This window comes from Schistocerca americana, unplaced genomic scaffold (assembly GCF_021461395.2).
Source record: "Schistocerca americana isolate TAMUIC-IGC-003095 unplaced genomic scaffold, iqSchAmer2.1 HiC_scaffold_638, whole genome shotgun sequence".
In the NCBI taxonomy this organism is placed as follows: Eukaryota; Metazoa; Arthropoda; class Insecta; order Orthoptera; family Acrididae; genus Schistocerca; species Schistocerca americana.
Genome location: NW_025726388.1, coordinates 1 through 17636, shown reverse-complemented (window position 1 = coordinate 17636; position 17636 = coordinate 1). Strand labels below are relative to the sequence as shown.

The following is a 17636-nucleotide window of genomic DNA, read 5'->3' as shown; positions in this document are numbered from 1 at the left end:
ACTGCCCTTTTCGACTACAGAGAGCAGCGGACGTCTGCGCTCTGGGAGGCGACATTACGTGTTGGGGATGAAGTGGTAGGGCAAACTGCGGCCTGCGGAACACGACCGAAAAAGTCAAGAGAGTACTGTCATTTCGAGTACTCGTCATTGCAACGGCAGCAAGGCAAAACTTTCAAAATTGCCGTGACCAGGATTCGAACCTGGGTTATTGCGGCCACAACGCAATGTCCTAACCACTAGACGATCACGGCCACGGACGCGCCCGCGAAAGCAGCTGCCTGTAATGCAAGTGGCGATACACAGCAGAGCCTAGGCCAAGGTGTACGCCACAGCAGTGTGAGACACGGTCTCCATCACATGTATACGAGCAAATGAACGTGCCTGCGCTGTCAGGACACTAACTACAGTGGTTAGCTGCATTCACCTCCGTGGCAATGTCTTGCAGTCCCCCAAGCCTCTTGACTACAGGTATGTGGCTGGATAACAAGTGGATAGACGCTTCATCTCTCTCGCCGTCAGGTGTTGCCGTGAATCATACTTAACGTAGCTTTCTGCACGCGTCAGCGTAGCGTCAGTCGAGCAAAGTCGAGACAAGTCGCATAAGAGGAGCAACAAAAACGCGCGATTCCAGTACCGGGAATCGAACCCGGGCCTCCTGGGTGAGAGCCAGGTATCCTAGCCACTAGACCACACCGGATAACGACGGCAGTGCTCTTTCCAGCGAACGCAGCAGCCACCCACGGTTAACTGACGACAACTGTAAAAAATCCACTCTCTCGCGTTATAGAACGGCGTGCTCCGGACGCATTTCGTGGAGACGGACGCCAGCAATGATGAGAGCAAAAGGTGCCTACAAATCCTGTCGTTGCACCACGCACTGTTCTACGACAATTCACCAAGCAGACGCTCACGCCTTGTTGTGCTGTTTCCTTTGCGGGCAATGAGTGCATCTGCCTTCGACACAGGAAACATTACACGTTTGGCAGCTGTGGGATTGGAACCCACGCCTCCGAAGAGAATGGTGCCTGAAACCAGCGCCTTAGACCGCTCGGCCACGCTACCTACACAACACGCGCGTCACAAGAGCTGCGTCCTACCCCACGAGAACACACCGCAACGGCACAAAAATGAGATGTAAAAAGTGGCAACGGTGGGATTCGAACCCACGCCTCCGAAGAGACTGGTGCCTAAAACCAGCGCCTTAGACCGCTCGGCCACGTTACCGTTGGAGCAGCAGCCGCAAAACGTTTCCTTTGTACTACAAAGATCACTTCGAAATGGAAGTATCTTGGCAATCGCCGTGCCATGTATTTCCACTGCTCTCCCACTGGAAGCGTCTCTTTAGGCCATCCACAGCAAGAAAAAGCCGTGCCCGCCGTGTGGCAGCGACGCCACTTGTCTGTAGCTGTCGCAGTTAAGGAGACAGCGTCAAGAGACGTTTTCGTGCCGTGACCAGGTTTCGAACCTGGGCTTTCCGTAACCACTAAAGTATCGTAGCTGTAACTGTCAGGCGGAGCTAGAATGCTCCATGTATCAAACATATGTGAGCTCAAGGAGGTTACACTTGAAGAAAAAGCGGCAGGTTAACGCGATCACAGCAAAGCCCCCGGCAGCTACGGGACTCGAAACCGCGCCTACAGAGAGACTGGTGCCTGAAACCAGCGCCTTAAAGCGCTCGGCCACGCTACATGCGCTGCTTGGTGCGCCAGTGTTCCTAGCATTTGTACAAACAGTGCACGCCACAGCTTCCTGTTCTGCTGGGACTGGCTGCTCATCCATCGCACTTCAAACAACTGCCCTTTTCGACTACAGAGAGCAGCGGACGTCTGCGCTCTGGGAGGCGACATTACGTGTTGGGGATGAAGTGGTAGGGCAAACTGCGGCCTGCGGAACACGACCGAAAAAGTCAAGAGAGTACTGTCATTTCGAGTACTCGTCATTGCAACGGCAGCAAGGCAAAACTTTCAAAATTGCCGTGACCAGGATTCGAACCTGGGTTATTGCGGCCACAACGCAATGTCCTAACCACTAGACGATCACGGCCACGGACGCGCCCGCGAAAGCAGCTGCCTGTAATGCAAGTGGCGATACACAGCAGAGCCTAGGCCAAGGTGTACGCCACAGCAGTGTGAGACACGGTCTCCATCACATGTATACGAGCAAATGAACGTGCCTGCGCTGTCAGGACACTAACTACAGTGGTTAGCTGCATTCACCTCCGTGGCAATGTCTTGCAGTCCCCCAAGCCTCTTGACTACAGGTATGTGGCTGGATAACAAGTGGATAGACGCTTCATCTCTCTCGCCGTCAGGTGTTGCCGAGAATCATACTTAACGTAGCTTTCTGCACGCGTCAGCGTAGCGTCAGTCGAGCAAAGTCGAGACAAGTCGCATAAGAGGAGCAACAAAAACGCGCGATTCCAGTACCGGGAATCGAACCCGGGCCTCCTGGGTGAGAGCCAGGTATCCTAGCCACTAGACCACACCGGATAACGACGGCAGTGCTCTTTCCAGCGAACGCAGCAGCCACCCACGGTTAACTGACGACAACTGTAAAAAATCCACTCTCTCGCGTTATAGAACGGCGTGCTCCGGACGCATTTCGTGGAGACGGACGCCAGCAATGATGAGAGCAAAAGGTGCCTACAAATCCTGTCGTTGCACCACGCACTGTTCTACGACAATTCACCAAGCAGACGCTCACGCCTTGTTGTGCTGTTTCCTTTGCGGGCAATGAGTGCATCTGCCTTCGACACAGGAAACATTACACGTTTGGCAGCTGTGGGATTGGAACCCACGCCTCCGAAGAGAATGGTGCCTGAAACCAGCGCCTTAGACCGCTCGGCCACGCTACCTACACAACACGCGCGTCACAAGAGCTGCGTCCTACCCCACGAGAACACACCGCAACGGCACAAAAATGAGATGTAAAAAGTGGCAACGGTGGGATTCGAACCCACGCCTCCGAAGAGACTGGTGCCTAAAACCAGCGCCTTAGACCGCTCGGCCACGTTACCGTTGGAGCAGCAGCCGCAAAACGTTTCCTTTGTACTACAAAGATCACTTCGAAATGGAAGTATCTTGGCAATCGCCGTGCCATGTATTTCCACTGCTCTCCCACTGGAAGCGTCTCTTTAGGCCATCCACAGCAAGAAAAAGCCGTGCCCGCCGTGTGGCAGCGACGCCACTTGTCTGTAGCTGTCGCAGTTAAGGAGACAGCGTCAAGAGACGTTTTCGTGCCGTGACCAGGTTTCGAACCTGGGCTTTCCGTAACCACTAAAGTATCGTAGCTGTAACTGTCAGGCGGAGCTAGAATGCTCCATGTATCAAACATATGTGAGCTCAAGGAGGTTACACTTGAAGAAAAAGCGGCAGGTTAACGCGATCACAGCAAAGCCCCCGGCAGCTACGGGACTCGAAACCGCGCCTACAGAGAGACTGGTGCCTGAAACCAGCGCCTTAAAGCGCTCGGCCACGCTACATGCGCTGCTTGGTGCGCCAGTGTTCCTAGCATTTGTACAAACAGTGCACGCCACAGCTTCCTGTTCTGCTGGGACTGGCTGCTCATCCATCGCACTTCAAACAACTGCCCTTTTCGACTACAGAGAGCAGCGGACGTCTGCGCTCTGGGAGGCGACATTACGTGTTGGGGATGAAGTGGTAGGGCAAACTGCGGCCTGCGGAACACGACCGAAAAAGTCAAGAGAGTACTGTCATTTCGAGTACTCGTCATTGCAACGGCAGCAAGGCAAAACTTTCAAAATTGCCGTGACCAGGATTCGAACCTGGGTTATTGCGGCCACAACGCAATGTCCTAACCACTAGACGATCACGGCCACGGACGCGCCCGCGAAAGCAGCTGCCTGTAATGCAAGTGGCGATACACAGCAGAGCCTAGGCCAAGGTGTACGCCACAGCAGTGTGAGACACGGTCTCCATCACATGTATACGAGCAAATGAACGTGCCTGCGCTGTCAGGACACTAACTACAGTGGTTAGCTGCATTCACCTCCGTGGCAATGTCTTGCAGTCCCCCAAGCCTCTTGACTACAGGTATGTGGCTGGATAACAAGTGGATAGACGCTTCATCTCTCTCGCCGTCAGGTGTTGCCGTGAATCATACTTAACGTAGCTTTCTGCACGCGTCAGCGTAGCGTCAGTCGAGCAAAGTCGAGACAAGTCGCATAAGAGGAGCAACAAAAACGCGCGATTCCAGTACCGGGAATCGAACCCGGGCCTCCTGGGTGAGAGCCAGGTATCCTAGCCACTAGACCACACCGGATAACGACGGCAGTGCTCTTTCCAGCGAACGCAGCAGCCACCCACGGTTAACTGACGACAACTGTAAAAAATCCACTCTCTCGCGTTATAGAACGGCGTGCTCCGGACGCATTTCGTGGAGACGGACGCCAGCAATGATGAGAGCAAAAGGTGCCTACAAATCCTGTCGTTGCACCACGCACTGTTCTACGACAATTCACCAAGCAGACGCTCACGCCTTGTTGTGCTGTTTCCTTTGCGGGCAATGAGTGCATCTGCCTTCGACACAGGAAACATTACACGTTTGGCAGCTGTGGGATTGGAACCCACGCCTCCGAAGAGAATGGTGCCTGAAACCAGCGCCTTAGACCGCTCGGCCACGCTACCTACACAACACGCGCGTCACAAGAGCTGCGTCCTACCCCACGAGAACACACCGCAACGGCACAAAAATGAGATGTAAAAAGTGGCAACGGTGGGATTCGAACCCACGCCTCCGAAGAGACTGGTGCCTAAAACCAGCGCCTTAGACCGCTCGGCCACGTTACCGTTGGAGCAGCAGCCGCAAAACGTTTCCTTTGTACTACAAAGATCACTTCGAAATGGAAGTATCTTGGCAATCGCCGTGCCATGTATTTCCACTGCTCTCCCACTGGAAGCGTCTCTTTAGGCCATCCACAGCAAGAAAAAGCCGTGCCCGCCGTGTGGCAGCGACGCCACTTGTCTGTAGCTGTCGCAGTTAAGGAGACAGCGTCAAGAGACGTTTTCGTGCCGTGACCAGGTTTCGAACCTGGGCTTTCCGTAACCACTAAAGTATCGTAGCTGTAACTGTCAGGCGGAGCTAGAATGCTCCATGTATCAAACATATGTGAGCTCAAGGAGGTTACACTTGAAGAAAAAGCGGCAGGTTAACGCGATCACAGCAAAGCCCCCGGCAGCTACGGGACTCGAAACCGCGCCTACAGAGAGACTGGTGCCTGAAACCAGCGCCTTAAAGCGCTCGGCCACGCTACATGCGCTGCTTGGTGCGCCAGTGTTCCTAGCATTTGTACAAACAGTGCACGCCACAGCTTCCTGTTCTGCTGGGACTGGCTGCTCATCCATCGCACTTCAAACAACTGCCCTTTTCGACTACAGAGAGCAGCGGACGTCTGCGCTCTGGGAGGCGACATTACGTGTTGGGGATGAAGTGGTAGGGCAAACTGCGGCCTGCGGAACACGACCGAAAAAGTCAAGAGAGTACTGTCATTTCGAGTACTCGTCATTGCAACGGCAGCAAGGCAAAACTTTCAAAATTGCCGTGACCAGGATTCGAACCTGGGTTATTGCGGCCACAACGCAATGTCCTAACCACTAGACGATCACGGCCACGGACGCGCCCGCGAAAGCAGCTGCCTGTAATGCAAGTGGCGATACACAGCAGAGCCTAGGCCAAGGTGTACGCCACAGCAGTGTGAGACACGGTCTCCATCACATGTATACGAGCAAATGAACGTGCCTGCGCTGTCAGGACACTAACTACAGTGGTTAGCTGCATTCACCTCCGTGGCAATGTCTTGCAGTCCCCCAAGCCTCTTGACTACAGGTATGTGGCTGGATAACAAGTGGATAGACGCTTCATCTCTCTCGCCGTCAGGTGTTGCCGTGAATCATACTTAACGTAGCTTTCTGCACGCGTCAGCGTAGCGTCAGTCGAGCAAAGTCGAGACAAGTCGCATAAGAGGAGCAACAAAAACGCGCGATTCCAGTACCGGGAATCGAACCCGGGCCTCCTGGGTGAGAGCCAGGTATCCTAGCCACTAGACCACACCGGATAACGACGGCAGTGCTCTTTCCAGCGAACGCAGCAGCCACCCACGGTTAACTGACGACAACTGTAAAAAATCCACTCTCTCGCGTTATAGAACGGCGTGCTCCGGACGCATTTCGTGGAGACGGACGCCAGCAATGATGAGAGCAAAAGGTGCCTACAAATCCTGTCGTTGCACCACGCACTGTTCTACGACAATTCACCAAGCAGACGCTCACGCCTTGTTGTGCTGTTTCCTTTGCGGGCAATGAGTGCATCTGCCTTCGACACAGGAAACATTACACGTTTGGCAGCTGTGGGATTGGAACCCACGCCTCCGAAGAGAATGGTGCCTGAAACCAGCGCCTTAGACCGCTCGGCCACGCTACCTACACAACACGCGCGTCACAAGAGCTGCGTCCTACCCCACGAGAACACACCGCAACGGCACAAAAATGAGATGTAAAAAGTGGCAACGGTGGGATTCGAACCCACGCCTCCGAAGAGACTGGTGCCTAAAACCAGCGCCTTAGACCGCTCGGCCACGTTACCGTTGGAGCAGCAGCCGCAAAACGTTTCCTTTGTACTACAAAGATCACTTCGAAATGGAAGTATCTTGGCAATCGCCGTGCCATGTATTTCCACTGCTCTCCCACTGGAAGCGTCTCTTTAGGCCATCCACAGCAAGAAAAAGCCGTGCCCGCCGTGTGGCAGCGACGCCACTTGTCTGTAGCTGTCGCAGTTAAGGAGACAGCGTCAAGAGACGTTTTCGTGCCGTGACCAGGTTTCGAACCTGGGCTTTCCGTAACCACTAAAGTATCGTAGCTGTAACTGTCAGGCGGAGCTAGAATGCTCCATGTATCAAACATATGTGAGCTCAAGGAGGTTACACTTGAAGAAAAAGCGGCAGGTTAACGCGATCACAGCAAAGCCCCCGGCAGCTACGGGACTCGAAACCGCGCCTACAGAGAGACTGGTGCCTGAAACCAGCGCCTTAAAGCGCTCGGCCACGCTACATGCGCTGCTTGGTGCGCCAGTGTTCCTAGCATTTGTACAAACAGTGCACGCCACAGCTTCCTGTTCTGCTGGGACTGGCTGCTCATCCATCGCACTTCAAACAACTGCCCTTTTCGACTACAGAGAGCAGCGGACGTCTGCGCTCTGGGAGGCGACATTACGTGTTGGGGATGAAGTGGTAGGGCAAACTGCGGCCTGCGGAACACGACCGAAAAAGTCAAGAGAGTACTGTCATTTCGAGTACTCGTCATTGCAACGGCAGCAAGGCAAAACTTTCAAAATTGCCGTGACCAGGATTCGAACCTGGGTTATTGCGGCCACAACGCAATGTCCTAACCACTAGACGATCACGGCCACGGACGCGCCCGCGAAAGCAGCTGCCTGTAATGCAAGTGGCGATACACAGCAGAGCCTAGGCCAAGGTGTACGCCACAGCAGTGTGAGACACGGTCTCCATCACATGTATACGAGCAAATGAACGTGCCTGCGCTGTCAGGACACTAACTACAGTGGTTAGCTGCATTCACCTCCGTGGCAATGTCTTGCAGTCCCCCAAGCCTCTTGACTACAGGTATGTGGCTGGATAACAAGTGGATAGACGCTTCATCTCTCTCGCCGTCAGGTGTTGCCGTGAATCATACTTAACGTAGCTTTCTGCACGCGTCAGCGTAGCGTCAGTCGAGCAAAGTCGAGACAAGTCGCATAAGAGGAGCAACAAAAACGCGCGATTCCAGTACCGGGAATCGAACCCGGGCCTCCTGGGTGAGAGCCAGGTATCCTAGCCACTAGACCACACCGGATAACGACGGCAGTGCTCTTTCCAGCGAACGCAGCAGCCACCCACGGTTAACTGACGACAACTGTAAAAAATCCACTCTCTCGCGTTATAGAACGGCGTGCTCCGGACGCATTTCGTGGAGACGGACGCCAGCAATGATGAGAGCAAAAGGTGCCTACAAATCCTGTCGTTGCACCACGCACTGTTCTACGACAATTCACCAAGCAGACGCTCACGCCTTGTTGTGCTGTTTCCTTTGCGGGCAATGAGTGCATCTGCCTTCGACACAGGAAACATTACACGTTTGGCAGCTGTGGGATTGGAACCCACGCCTCCGAAGAGAATGGTGCCTGAAACCAGCGCCTTAGACCGCTCGGCCACGCTACCTACACAACACGCGCGTCACAAGAGCTGCGTCCTACCCCACGAGAACACACCGCAACGGCACAAAAATGAGATGTAAAAAGTGGCAACGGTGGGATTCGAACCCACGCCTCCGAAGAGACTGGTGCCTAAAACCAGCGCCTTAGACCGCTCGGCCACGTTACCGTTGGAGCAGCAGCCGCAAAACGTTTCCTTTGTACTACAAAGATCACTTCGAAATGGAAGTATCTTGGCAATCGCCGTGCCATGTATTTCCACTGCTCTCCCACTGGAAGCGTCTCTTTAGGCCATCCACAGCAAGAAAAAGCCGTGCCCGCCGTGTGGCAGCGACGCCACTTGTCTGTAGCTGTCGCAGTTAAGGAGACAGCGTCAAGAGACGTTTTCGTGCCGTGACCAGGTTTCGAACCTGGGCTTTCCGTAACCACTAAAGTATCGTAGCTGTAACTGTCAGGCGGAGCTAGAATGCTCCATGTATCAAACATATGTGAGCTCAAGGAGGTTACACTTGAAGAAAAAGCGGCAGGTTAACGCGATCACAGCAAAGCCCCCGGCAGCTACGGGACTCGAAACCGCGCCTACAGAGAGACTGGTGCCTGAAACCAGCGCCTTAAAGCGCTCGGCCACGCTACATGCGCTGCTTGGTGCGCCAGTGTTCCTAGCATTTGTACAAACAGTGCACGCCACAGCTTCCTGTTCTGCTGGGACTGGCTGCTCATCCATCGCACTTCAAACAACTGCCCTTTTCGACTACAGAGAGCAGCGGACGTCTGCGCTCTGGGAGGCGACATTACGTGTTGGGGATGAAGTGGTAGGGCAAACTGCGGCCTGCGGAACACGACCGAAAAAGTCAAGAGAGTACTGTCATTTCGAGTACTCGTCATTGCAACGGCAGCAAGGCAAAACTTTCAAAATTGCCGTGACCAGGATTCGAACCTGGGTTATTGCGGCCACAACGCAATGTCCTAACCACTAGACGATCACGGCCACGGACGCGCCCGCGAAAGCAGCTGCCTGTAATGCAAGTGGCGATACACAGCAGAGCCTAGGCCAAGGTGTACGCCACAGCAGTGTGAGACACGGTCTCCATCACATGTATACGAGCAAATGAACGTGCCTGCGCTGTCAGGACACTAACTACAGTGGTTAGCTGCATTCACCTCCGTGGCAATGTCTTGCAGTCCCCCAAGCCTCTTGACTACAGGTATGTGGCTGGATAACAAGTGGATAGACGCTTCATCTCTCTCGCCGTCAGGTGTTGCCGTGAATCATACTTAACGTAGCTTTCTGCACGCGTCAGCGTAGCGTCAGTCGAGCAAAGTCGAGACAAGTCGCATAAGAGGAGCAACAAAAACGCGCGATTCCAGTACCGGGAATCGAACCCGGGCCTCCTGGGTGAGAGCCAGGTATCCTAGCCACTAGACCACACCGGATAACGACGGCAGTGCTCTTTCCAGCGAACGCAGCAGCCACCCACGGTTAACTGACGACAACTGTAAAAAATCCACTCTCTCGCGTTATAGAACGGCGTGCTCCGGACGCATTTCGTGGAGACGGACGCCAGCAATGATGAGAGCAAAAGGTGCCTACAAATCCTGTCGTTGCACCACGCACTGTTCTACGACAATTCACCAAGCAGACGCTCACGCCTTGTTGTGCTGTTTCCTTTGCGGGCAATGAGTGCATCTGCCTTCGACACAGGAAACATTACACGTTTGGCAGCTGTGGGATTGGAACCCACGCCTCCGAAGAGAATGGTGCCTGAAACCAGCGCCTTAGACCGCTCGGCCACGCTACCTACACAACACGCGCGTCACAAGAGCTGCGTCCTACCCCACGAGAACACACCGCAACGGCACAAAAATGAGATGTAAAAAGTGGCAACGGTGGGATTCGAACCCACGCCTCCGAAGAGACTGGTGCCTAAAACCAGCGCCTTAGACCGCTCGGCCACGTTACCGTTGGAGCAGCAGCCGCAAAACGTTTCCTTTGTACTACAAAGATCACTTCGAAATGGAAGTATCTTGGCAATCGCCGTGCCATGTATTTCCACTGCTCTCCCACTGGAAGCGTCTCTTTAGGCCATCCACAGCAAGAAAAAGCCGTGCCCGCCGTGTGGCAGCGACGCCACTTGTCTGTAGCTGTCGCAGTTAAGGAGACAGCGTCAAGAGACGTTTTCGTGCCGTGACCAGGTTTCGAACCTGGGCTTTCCGTAACCACTAAAGTATCGTAGCTGTAACTGTCAGGCGGAGCTAGAATGCTCCATGTATCAAACATATGTGAGCTCAAGGAGGTTACACTTGAAGAAAAAGCGGCAGGTTAACGCGATCACAGCAAAGCCCCCGGCAGCTACGGGACTCGAAACCGCGCCTACAGAGAGACTGGTGCCTGAAACCAGCGCCTTAAAGCGCTCGGCCACGCTACATGCGCTGCTTGGTGCGCCAGTGTTCCTAGCATTTGTACAAACAGTGCACGCCACAGCTTCCTGTTCTGCTGGGACTGGCTGCTCATCCATCGCACTTCAAACAACTGCCCTTTTCGACTACAGAGAGCAGCGGACGTCTGCGCTCTGGGAGGCGACATTACGTGTTGGGGATGAAGTGGTAGGGCAAACTGCGGCCTGCGGAACACGACCGAAAAAGTCAAGAGAGTACTGTCATTTCGAGTACTCGTCATTGCAACGGCAGCAAGGCAAAACTTTCAAAATTGCCGTGACCAGGATTCGAACCTGGGTTATTGCGGCCACAACGCAATGTCCTAACCACTAGACGATCACGGCCACGGACGCGCCCGCGAAAGCAGCTGCCTGTAATGCAAGTGGCGATACACAGCAGAGCCTAGGCCAAGGTGTACGCCACAGCAGTGTGAGACACGGTCTCCATCACATGTATACGAGCAAATGAACGTGCCTGCGCTGTCAGGACACTAACTACAGTGGTTAGCTGCATTCACCTCCGTGGCAATGTCTTGCAGTCCCCCAAGCCTCTTGACTACAGGTATGTGGCTGGATAACAAGTGGATAGACGCTTCATCTCTCTCGCCGTCAGGTGTTGCCGTGAATCATACTTAACGTAGCTTTCTGCACGCGTCAGCGTAGCGTCAGTCGAGCAAAGTCGAGACAAGTCGCATAAGAGGAGCAACAAAAACGCGCGATTCCAGTACCGGGAATCGAACCCGGGCCTCCTGGGTGAGAGCCAGGTATCCTAGCCACTAGACCACACCGGATAACGACGGCAGTGCTCTTTCCAGCGAACGCAGCAGCCACCCACGGTTAACTGACGACAACTGTAAAAAATCCACTCTCTCGCGTTATAGAACGGCGTGCTCCGGACGCATTTCGTGGAGACGGACGCCAGCAATGATGAGAGCAAAAGGTGCCTACAAATCCTGTCGTTGCACCACGCACTGTTCTACGACAATTCACCAAGCAGACGCTCACGCCTTGTTGTGCTGTTTCCTTTGCGGGCAATGAGTGCATCTGCCTTCGACACAGGAAACATTACACGTTTGGCAGCTGTGGGATTGGAACCCACGCCTCCGAAGAGAATGGTGCCTGAAACCAGCGCCTTAGACCGCTCGGCCACGCTACCTACACAACACGCGCGTCACAAGAGCTGCGTCCTACCCCACGAGAACACACCGCAACGGCACAAAAATGAGATGTAAAAAGTGGCAACGGTGGGATTCGAACCCACGCCTCCGAAGAGACTGGTGCCTAAAACCAGCGCCTTAGACCGCTCGGCCACGTTACCGTTGGAGCAGCAGCCGCAAAACGTTTCCTTTGTACTACAAAGATCACTTCGAAATGGAAGTATCTTGGCAATCGCCGTGCCATGTATTTCCACTGCTCTCCCACTGGAAGCGTCTCTTTAGGCCATCCACAGCAAGAAAAAGCCGTGCCCGCCGTGTGGCAGCGACGCCACTTGTCTGTAGCTGTCGCAGTTAAGGAGACAGCGTCAAGAGACGTTTTCGTGCCGTGACCAGGTTTCGAACCTGGGCTTTCCGTAACCACTAAAGTATCGTAGCTGTAACTGTCAGGCGGAGCTAGAATGCTCCATGTATCAAACATATGTGAGCTCAAGGAGGTTACACTTGAAGAAAAAGCGGCAGGTTAACGCGATCACAGCAAAGCCCCCGGCAGCTACGGGACTCGAAACCGCGCCTACAGAGAGACTGGTGCCTGAAACCAGCGCCTTAAAGCGCTCGGCCACGCTACATGCGCTGCTTGGTGCGCCAGTGTTCCTAGCATTTGTACAAACAGTGCACGCCACAGCTTCCTGTTCTGCTGGGACTGGCTGCTCATCCATCGCACTTCAAACAACTGCCCTTTTCGACTACAGAGAGCAGCGGACGTCTGCGCTCTGGGAGGCGACATTACGTGTTGGGGATGAAGTGGTAGGGCAAACTGCGGCCTGCGGAACACGACCGAAAAAGTCAAGAGAGTACTGTCATTTCGAGTACTCGTCATTGCAACGGCAGCAAGGCAAAACTTTCAAAATTGCCGTGACCAGGATTCGAACCTGGGTTATTGCGGCCACAACGCAATGTCCTAACCACTAGACGATCACGGCCACGGACGCGCCCGCGAAAGCAGCTGCCTGTAATGCAAGTGGCGATACACAGCAGAGCCTAGGCCAAGGTGTACGCCACAGCAGTGTGAGACACGGTCTCCATCACATGTATACGAGCAAATGAACGTGCCTGCGCTGTCAGGACACTAACTACAGTGGTTAGCTGCATTCACCTCCGTGGCAATGTCTTGCAGTCCCCCAAGCCTCTTGACTACAGGTATGTGGCTGGATAACAAGTGGATAGACGCTTCATCTCTCTCGCCGTCAGGTGTTGCCGTGAATCATACTTAACGTAGCTTTCTGCACGCGTCAGCGTAGCGTCAGTCGAGCAAAGTCGAGACAAGTCGCATAAGAGGAGCAACAAAAACGCGCGATTCCAGTACCGGGAATCGAACCCGGGCCTCCTGGGTGAGAGCCAGGTATCCTAGCCACTAGACCACACCGGATAACGACGGCAGTGCTCTTTCCAGCGAACGCAGCAGCCACCCACGGTTAACTGACGACAACTGTAAAAAATCCACTCTCTCGCGTTATAGAACGGCGTGCTCCGGACGCATTTCGTGGAGACGGACGCCAGCAATGATGAGAGCAAAAGGTGCCTACAAATCCTGTCGTTGCACCACGCACTGTTCTACGACAATTCACCAAGCAGACGCTCACGCCTTGTTGTGCTGTTTCCTTTGCGGGCAATGAGTGCATCTGCCTTCGACACAGGAAACATTACACGTTTGGCAGCTGTGGGATTGGAACCCACGCCTCCGAAGAGAATGGTGCCTGAAACCAGCGCCTTAGACCGCTCGGCCACGCTACCTACACAACACGCGCGTCACAAGAGCTGCGTCCTACCCCACGAGAACACACCGCAACGGCACAAAAATGAGATGTAAAAAGTGGCAACGGTGGGATTCGAACCCACGCCTCCGAAGAGACTGGTGCCTAAAACCAGCGCCTTAGACCGCTCGGCCACGTTACCGTTGGAGCAGCAGCCGCAAAACGTTTCCTTTGTACTACAAAGATCACTTCGAAATGGAAGTATCTTGGCAATCGCCGTGCCATGTATTTCCACTGCTCTCCCACTGGAAGCGTCTCTTTAGGCCATCCACAGCAAGAAAAAGCCGTGCCCGCCGTGTGGCAGCGACGCCACTTGTCTGTAGCTGTCGCAGTTAAGGAGACAGCGTCAAGAGACGTTTTCGTGCCGTGACCAGGTTTCGAACCTGGGCTTTCCGTAACCACTAAAGTATCGTAGCTGTAACTGTCAGGCGGAGCTAGAATGCTCCATGTATCAAACATATGTGAGCTCAAGGAGGTTACACTTGAAGAAAAAGCGGCAGGTTAACGCGATCACAGCAAAGCCCCCGGCAGCTACGGGACTCGAAACCGCGCCTACAGAGAGACTGGTGCCTGAAACCAGCGCCTTAAAGCGCTCGGCCACGCTACATGCGCTGCTTGGTGCGCCAGTGTTCCTAGCATTTGTACAAACAGTGCACGCCACAGCTTCCTGTTCTGCTGGGACTGGCTGCTCATCCATCGCACTTCAAACAACTGCCCTTTTCGACTACAGAGAGCAGCGGACGTCTGCGCTCTGGGAGGCGACATTACGTGTTGGGGATGAAGTGGTAGGGCAAACTGCGGCCTGCGGAACACGACCGAAAAAGTCAAGAGAGTACTGTCATTTCGAGTACTCGTCATTGCAACGGCAGCAAGGCAAAACTTTCAAAATTGCCGTGACCAGGATTCGAACCTGGGTTATTGCGGCCACAACGCAATGTCCTAACCACTAGACGATCACGGCCACGGACGCGCCCGCGAAAGCAGCTGCCTGTAATGCAAGTGGCGATACACAGCAGAGCCTAGGCCAAGGTGTACGCCACAGCAGTGTGAGACACGGTCTCCATCACATGTATACGAGCAAATGAACGTGCCTGCGCTGTCAGGACACTAACTACAGTGGTTAGCTGCATTCACCTCCGTGGCAATGTCTTGCAGTCCCCCAAGCCTCTTGACTACAGGTATGTGGCTGGATAACAAGTGGATAGACGCTTCATCTCTCTCGCCGTCAGGTGTTGCCGTGAATCATACTTAACGTAGCTTTCTGCACGCGTCAGCGTAGCGTCAGTCGAGCAAAGTCGAGACAAGTCGCATAAGAGGAGCAACAAAAACGCGCGATTCCAGTACCGGGAATCGAACCCGGGCCTCCTGGGTGAGAGCCAGGTATCCTAGCCACTAGACCACACCGGATAACGACGGCAGTGCTCTTTCCAGCGAACGCAGCAGCCACCCACGGTTAACTGACGACAACTGTAAAAAATCCACTCTCTCGCGTTATAGAACGGCGTGCTCCGGACGCATTTCGTGGAGACGGACGCCAGCAATGATGAGAGCAAAAGGTGCCTACAAATCCTGTCGTTGCACCACGCACTGTTCTACGACAATTCACCAAGCAGACGCTCACGCCTTGTTGTGCTGTTTCCTTTGCGGGCAATGAGTGCATCTGCCTTCGACACAGGAAACATTACACGTTTGGCAGCTGTGGGATTGGAACCCACGCCTCCGAAGAGAATGGTGCCTGAAACCAGCGCCTTAGACCGCTCGGCCACGCTACCTACACAACACGCGCGTCACAAGAGCTGCGTCCTACCCCACGAGAACACACCGCAACGGCACAAAAATGAGATGTAAAAGTGGCAACGGTGGGATTCGAACCCACGCCTCCGAAGAGACTGGTGCCTAAAACCAGCGCCTTAGACCGCTCGGCCACGTTACCGTTGGAGCAGCAGCCGCAAAACGTTTCCTTTGTACTACAAAGATCACTTCGAAATGGAAGTATCTTGGCAATCGCCGTGCCATGTATTTCCACTGCTCTCCCACTGGAAGCGTCTCTTTAGGCCATCCACAGCAAGAAAAAGCCGTGCCCGCCGTGTGGCAGCGACGCCACTTGTCTGTAGCTGTCGCAGTTAAGGAGACAGCGTCAAGAGACGTTTTCGTGCCGTGACCAGGTTTCGAACCTGGGCTTTCCGTAACCACTAAAGTATCGTAGCTGTAACTGTCAGGCGGAGCTAGAATGCTCCATGTATCAAACATATGTGAGCTCAAGGAGGTTACACTTGAAGAAAAAGCGGCAGGTTAACGCGATCACAGCAAAGCCCCCGGCAGCTACGGGACTCGAAACCGCGCCTACAGAGAGACTGGTGCCTGAAACCAGCGCCTTAAAGCGCTCGGCCACGCTACATGCGCTGCTTGGTGCGCCAGTGTTCCTAGCATTTGTACAAACAGTGCACGCCACAGCTTCCTGTTCTGCTGGGACTGGCTGCTCATCCATCGCACTTCAAACAACTGCCCTTTTCGACTACAGAGAGCAGCGGACGTCTGCGCTCTGGGAGGCGACATTACGTGTTGGGGATGAAGTGGTAGGGCAAACTGCGGCCTGCGGAACACGACCGAAAAAGTCAAGAGAGTACTGTCATTTCGAGTACTCGTCATTGCAACGGCAGCAAGGCAAAACTTTCAAAATTGCCGTGACCAGGATTCGAACCTGGGTTATTGCGGCCACAACGCAATGTCCTAACCACTAGACGATCACGGCCACGGACGCGCCCGCGAAAGCAGCTGCCTGTAATGCAAGTGGCGATACACAGCAGAGCCTAGGCCAAGGTGTACGCCACAGCAGTGTGAGACACGGTCTCCATCACATGTATACGAGCAAATGAACGTGCCTGCGCTGTCAGGACACTAACTACAGTGGTTAGCTGCATTCACCTCCGTGGCAATGTCTTGCAGTCCCCCAAGCCTCTTGACTACAGGTATGTGGCTGGATAACAAGTGGATAGACGCTTCATCTCTCTCGCCGTCAGGTGTTGCCGTGAATCATACTTAACGTAGCTTTCTGCACGCGTCAGCGTAGCGTCAGTCGAGCAAAGTCGAGACAAGTCGCATAAGAGGAGCAACAAAAACGCGCGATTCCGGTACCGGGAATCGAACCCGGGCCTCCTGGGTGAGAGCCAGGTATCCTAGCCACTAGACCACACCGGATAACGACGGCAGTGCTCTTTCCAGCGAACGCAGCAGCCACCCACGGTTAACTGACGACAACTGTAAAAAATCCACTCTCTCGCGTTATAGAACGGCGTGCTCCGGACGCATTTCGTGGAGACGGACGCCAGCAATGATGAGAGCAAAAGGTGCCTACAAATCCTGTCGTTGCACCACGCACTGTTCTACGACAATTCACCAAGCAGACGCTCACGCCTTGTTGTGCTGTTTCCTTTGCGGGCAATGAGTGCATCTGCCTTCGACACAGGAAACATTACACGTTTGGCAGCTGTGGGATTGGAACCCACGCCTCCGAAGAGAATGGTGCCTGAAACCAGCGCCTTAGACCGCTCGGCCACGCTACCTACACAACACGCGCGTCACAAGAGCTGCGTCCTACCCCACGAGAACACACCGCAACGGCACCAAAAATGAGATGTAAAAAGTGGCAACGGTGGGATTCGAACCCACGCCTCCGAAGAGACTGGTGCCTAAAACCAGCGCCTTAGACCGCTCGGCCACGTTACCGTTGGAGCAGCAGCCGCAAAACGTTTCCTTTGTACTACAAAGATCACTTCGAAATGGAAGTATCTTGGCAATCGCCGTGCCATGTATTTCCACTGCTCTCCCCACTGGAAGCGTCTCTTTAGGCCATCCACAGCAAGAAAAAGCCGTGCCCGCCGTGTGGCAGCGGACGCCACTTGTCTGTAGCTGTCGCAGTTAAGGAGACAGCGTCAAGAGACGTTTTCGTGCCGTGACCAGGTTTCGAACCTGGGCTTTCCGTAACCACTAAAGTATCCGTAGCTGTAACT

General features: G+C 54.1%; 30 non-coding genes across 30 annotated transcripts; all 30 read right to left on the bottom strand.

The window, feature by feature from the left end:
- Window positions 1-179: 179 nt before the first annotated feature.
- Window positions 180-251, bottom strand: Trnah-gug. The gene has a single exon. It is a non-coding gene; the product is annotated as a tRNA-His (tRNA).
- A 374-nt stretch (window positions 252-625) lies between these two features.
- Trnae-cuc lies at window positions 626-697 on the bottom strand. Its single transcript has one exon. It is a non-coding gene; the product is annotated as a tRNA-Glu (tRNA).
- A 445-nt stretch (window positions 698-1142) lies between these two features.
- On the bottom strand, window positions 1143-1224 carry Trnal-uag. The gene has a single exon. It is a non-coding gene; the product is annotated as a tRNA-Leu (tRNA).
- Window positions 1225-1971: 747 nt separating this feature from the next.
- Window positions 1972-2043, bottom strand: Trnah-gug. Its single transcript has one exon. It is a non-coding gene; the product is annotated as a tRNA-His (tRNA).
- Window positions 2044-2417: 374 nt separating this feature from the next.
- Window positions 2418-2489, bottom strand: Trnae-cuc. Its single transcript has one exon. It is a non-coding gene; the product is annotated as a tRNA-Glu (tRNA).
- Window positions 2490-2934: 445 nt separating this feature from the next.
- Trnal-uag lies at window positions 2935-3016 on the bottom strand. Its single transcript has one exon. It is a non-coding gene; the product is annotated as a tRNA-Leu (tRNA).
- A 747-nt stretch (window positions 3017-3763) lies between these two features.
- On the bottom strand, window positions 3764-3835 carry Trnah-gug. The gene has a single exon. It is a non-coding gene; the product is annotated as a tRNA-His (tRNA).
- Window positions 3836-4209: 374 nt separating this feature from the next.
- Trnae-cuc lies at window positions 4210-4281 on the bottom strand. The gene has a single exon. It is a non-coding gene; the product is annotated as a tRNA-Glu (tRNA).
- A 445-nt stretch (window positions 4282-4726) lies between these two features.
- Trnal-uag lies at window positions 4727-4808 on the bottom strand. The gene has a single exon. It is a non-coding gene; the product is annotated as a tRNA-Leu (tRNA).
- A 747-nt stretch (window positions 4809-5555) lies between these two features.
- On the bottom strand, window positions 5556-5627 carry Trnah-gug. Its single transcript has one exon. It is a non-coding gene; the product is annotated as a tRNA-His (tRNA).
- Window positions 5628-6001: 374 nt separating this feature from the next.
- Window positions 6002-6073, bottom strand: Trnae-cuc. Its single transcript has one exon. It is a non-coding gene; the product is annotated as a tRNA-Glu (tRNA).
- Window positions 6074-6518: 445 nt separating this feature from the next.
- On the bottom strand, window positions 6519-6600 carry Trnal-uag. The gene has a single exon. It is a non-coding gene; the product is annotated as a tRNA-Leu (tRNA).
- Window positions 6601-7347: 747 nt separating this feature from the next.
- On the bottom strand, window positions 7348-7419 carry Trnah-gug. The gene has a single exon. It is a non-coding gene; the product is annotated as a tRNA-His (tRNA).
- A 374-nt stretch (window positions 7420-7793) lies between these two features.
- On the bottom strand, window positions 7794-7865 carry Trnae-cuc. Its single transcript has one exon. It is a non-coding gene; the product is annotated as a tRNA-Glu (tRNA).
- Window positions 7866-8310: 445 nt separating this feature from the next.
- Window positions 8311-8392, bottom strand: Trnal-uag. Its single transcript has one exon. It is a non-coding gene; the product is annotated as a tRNA-Leu (tRNA).
- A 747-nt stretch (window positions 8393-9139) lies between these two features.
- Trnah-gug lies at window positions 9140-9211 on the bottom strand. Its single transcript has one exon. It is a non-coding gene; the product is annotated as a tRNA-His (tRNA).
- Window positions 9212-9585: 374 nt separating this feature from the next.
- On the bottom strand, window positions 9586-9657 carry Trnae-cuc. The gene has a single exon. It is a non-coding gene; the product is annotated as a tRNA-Glu (tRNA).
- Window positions 9658-10102: 445 nt separating this feature from the next.
- On the bottom strand, window positions 10103-10184 carry Trnal-uag. The gene has a single exon. It is a non-coding gene; the product is annotated as a tRNA-Leu (tRNA).
- A 747-nt stretch (window positions 10185-10931) lies between these two features.
- On the bottom strand, window positions 10932-11003 carry Trnah-gug. The gene has a single exon. It is a non-coding gene; the product is annotated as a tRNA-His (tRNA).
- A 374-nt stretch (window positions 11004-11377) lies between these two features.
- Trnae-cuc lies at window positions 11378-11449 on the bottom strand. Its single transcript has one exon. It is a non-coding gene; the product is annotated as a tRNA-Glu (tRNA).
- A 445-nt stretch (window positions 11450-11894) lies between these two features.
- Window positions 11895-11976, bottom strand: Trnal-uag. The gene has a single exon. It is a non-coding gene; the product is annotated as a tRNA-Leu (tRNA).
- A 747-nt stretch (window positions 11977-12723) lies between these two features.
- Window positions 12724-12795, bottom strand: Trnah-gug. Its single transcript has one exon. It is a non-coding gene; the product is annotated as a tRNA-His (tRNA).
- Window positions 12796-13169: 374 nt separating this feature from the next.
- On the bottom strand, window positions 13170-13241 carry Trnae-cuc. Its single transcript has one exon. It is a non-coding gene; the product is annotated as a tRNA-Glu (tRNA).
- Window positions 13242-13686: 445 nt separating this feature from the next.
- Window positions 13687-13768, bottom strand: Trnal-uag. The gene has a single exon. It is a non-coding gene; the product is annotated as a tRNA-Leu (tRNA).
- A 747-nt stretch (window positions 13769-14515) lies between these two features.
- Window positions 14516-14587, bottom strand: Trnah-gug. Its single transcript has one exon. It is a non-coding gene; the product is annotated as a tRNA-His (tRNA).
- Window positions 14588-14961: 374 nt separating this feature from the next.
- Trnae-cuc lies at window positions 14962-15033 on the bottom strand. Its single transcript has one exon. It is a non-coding gene; the product is annotated as a tRNA-Glu (tRNA).
- A 444-nt stretch (window positions 15034-15477) lies between these two features.
- Trnal-uag lies at window positions 15478-15559 on the bottom strand. Its single transcript has one exon. It is a non-coding gene; the product is annotated as a tRNA-Leu (tRNA).
- A 747-nt stretch (window positions 15560-16306) lies between these two features.
- On the bottom strand, window positions 16307-16378 carry Trnah-gug. The gene has a single exon. It is a non-coding gene; the product is annotated as a tRNA-His (tRNA).
- Window positions 16379-16752: 374 nt separating this feature from the next.
- On the bottom strand, window positions 16753-16824 carry Trnae-cuc. Its single transcript has one exon. It is a non-coding gene; the product is annotated as a tRNA-Glu (tRNA).
- Window positions 16825-17270: 446 nt separating this feature from the next.
- Window positions 17271-17352, bottom strand: Trnal-uag. The gene has a single exon. It is a non-coding gene; the product is annotated as a tRNA-Leu (tRNA).
- Window positions 17353-17636: the final 284 nt, after the last annotated feature.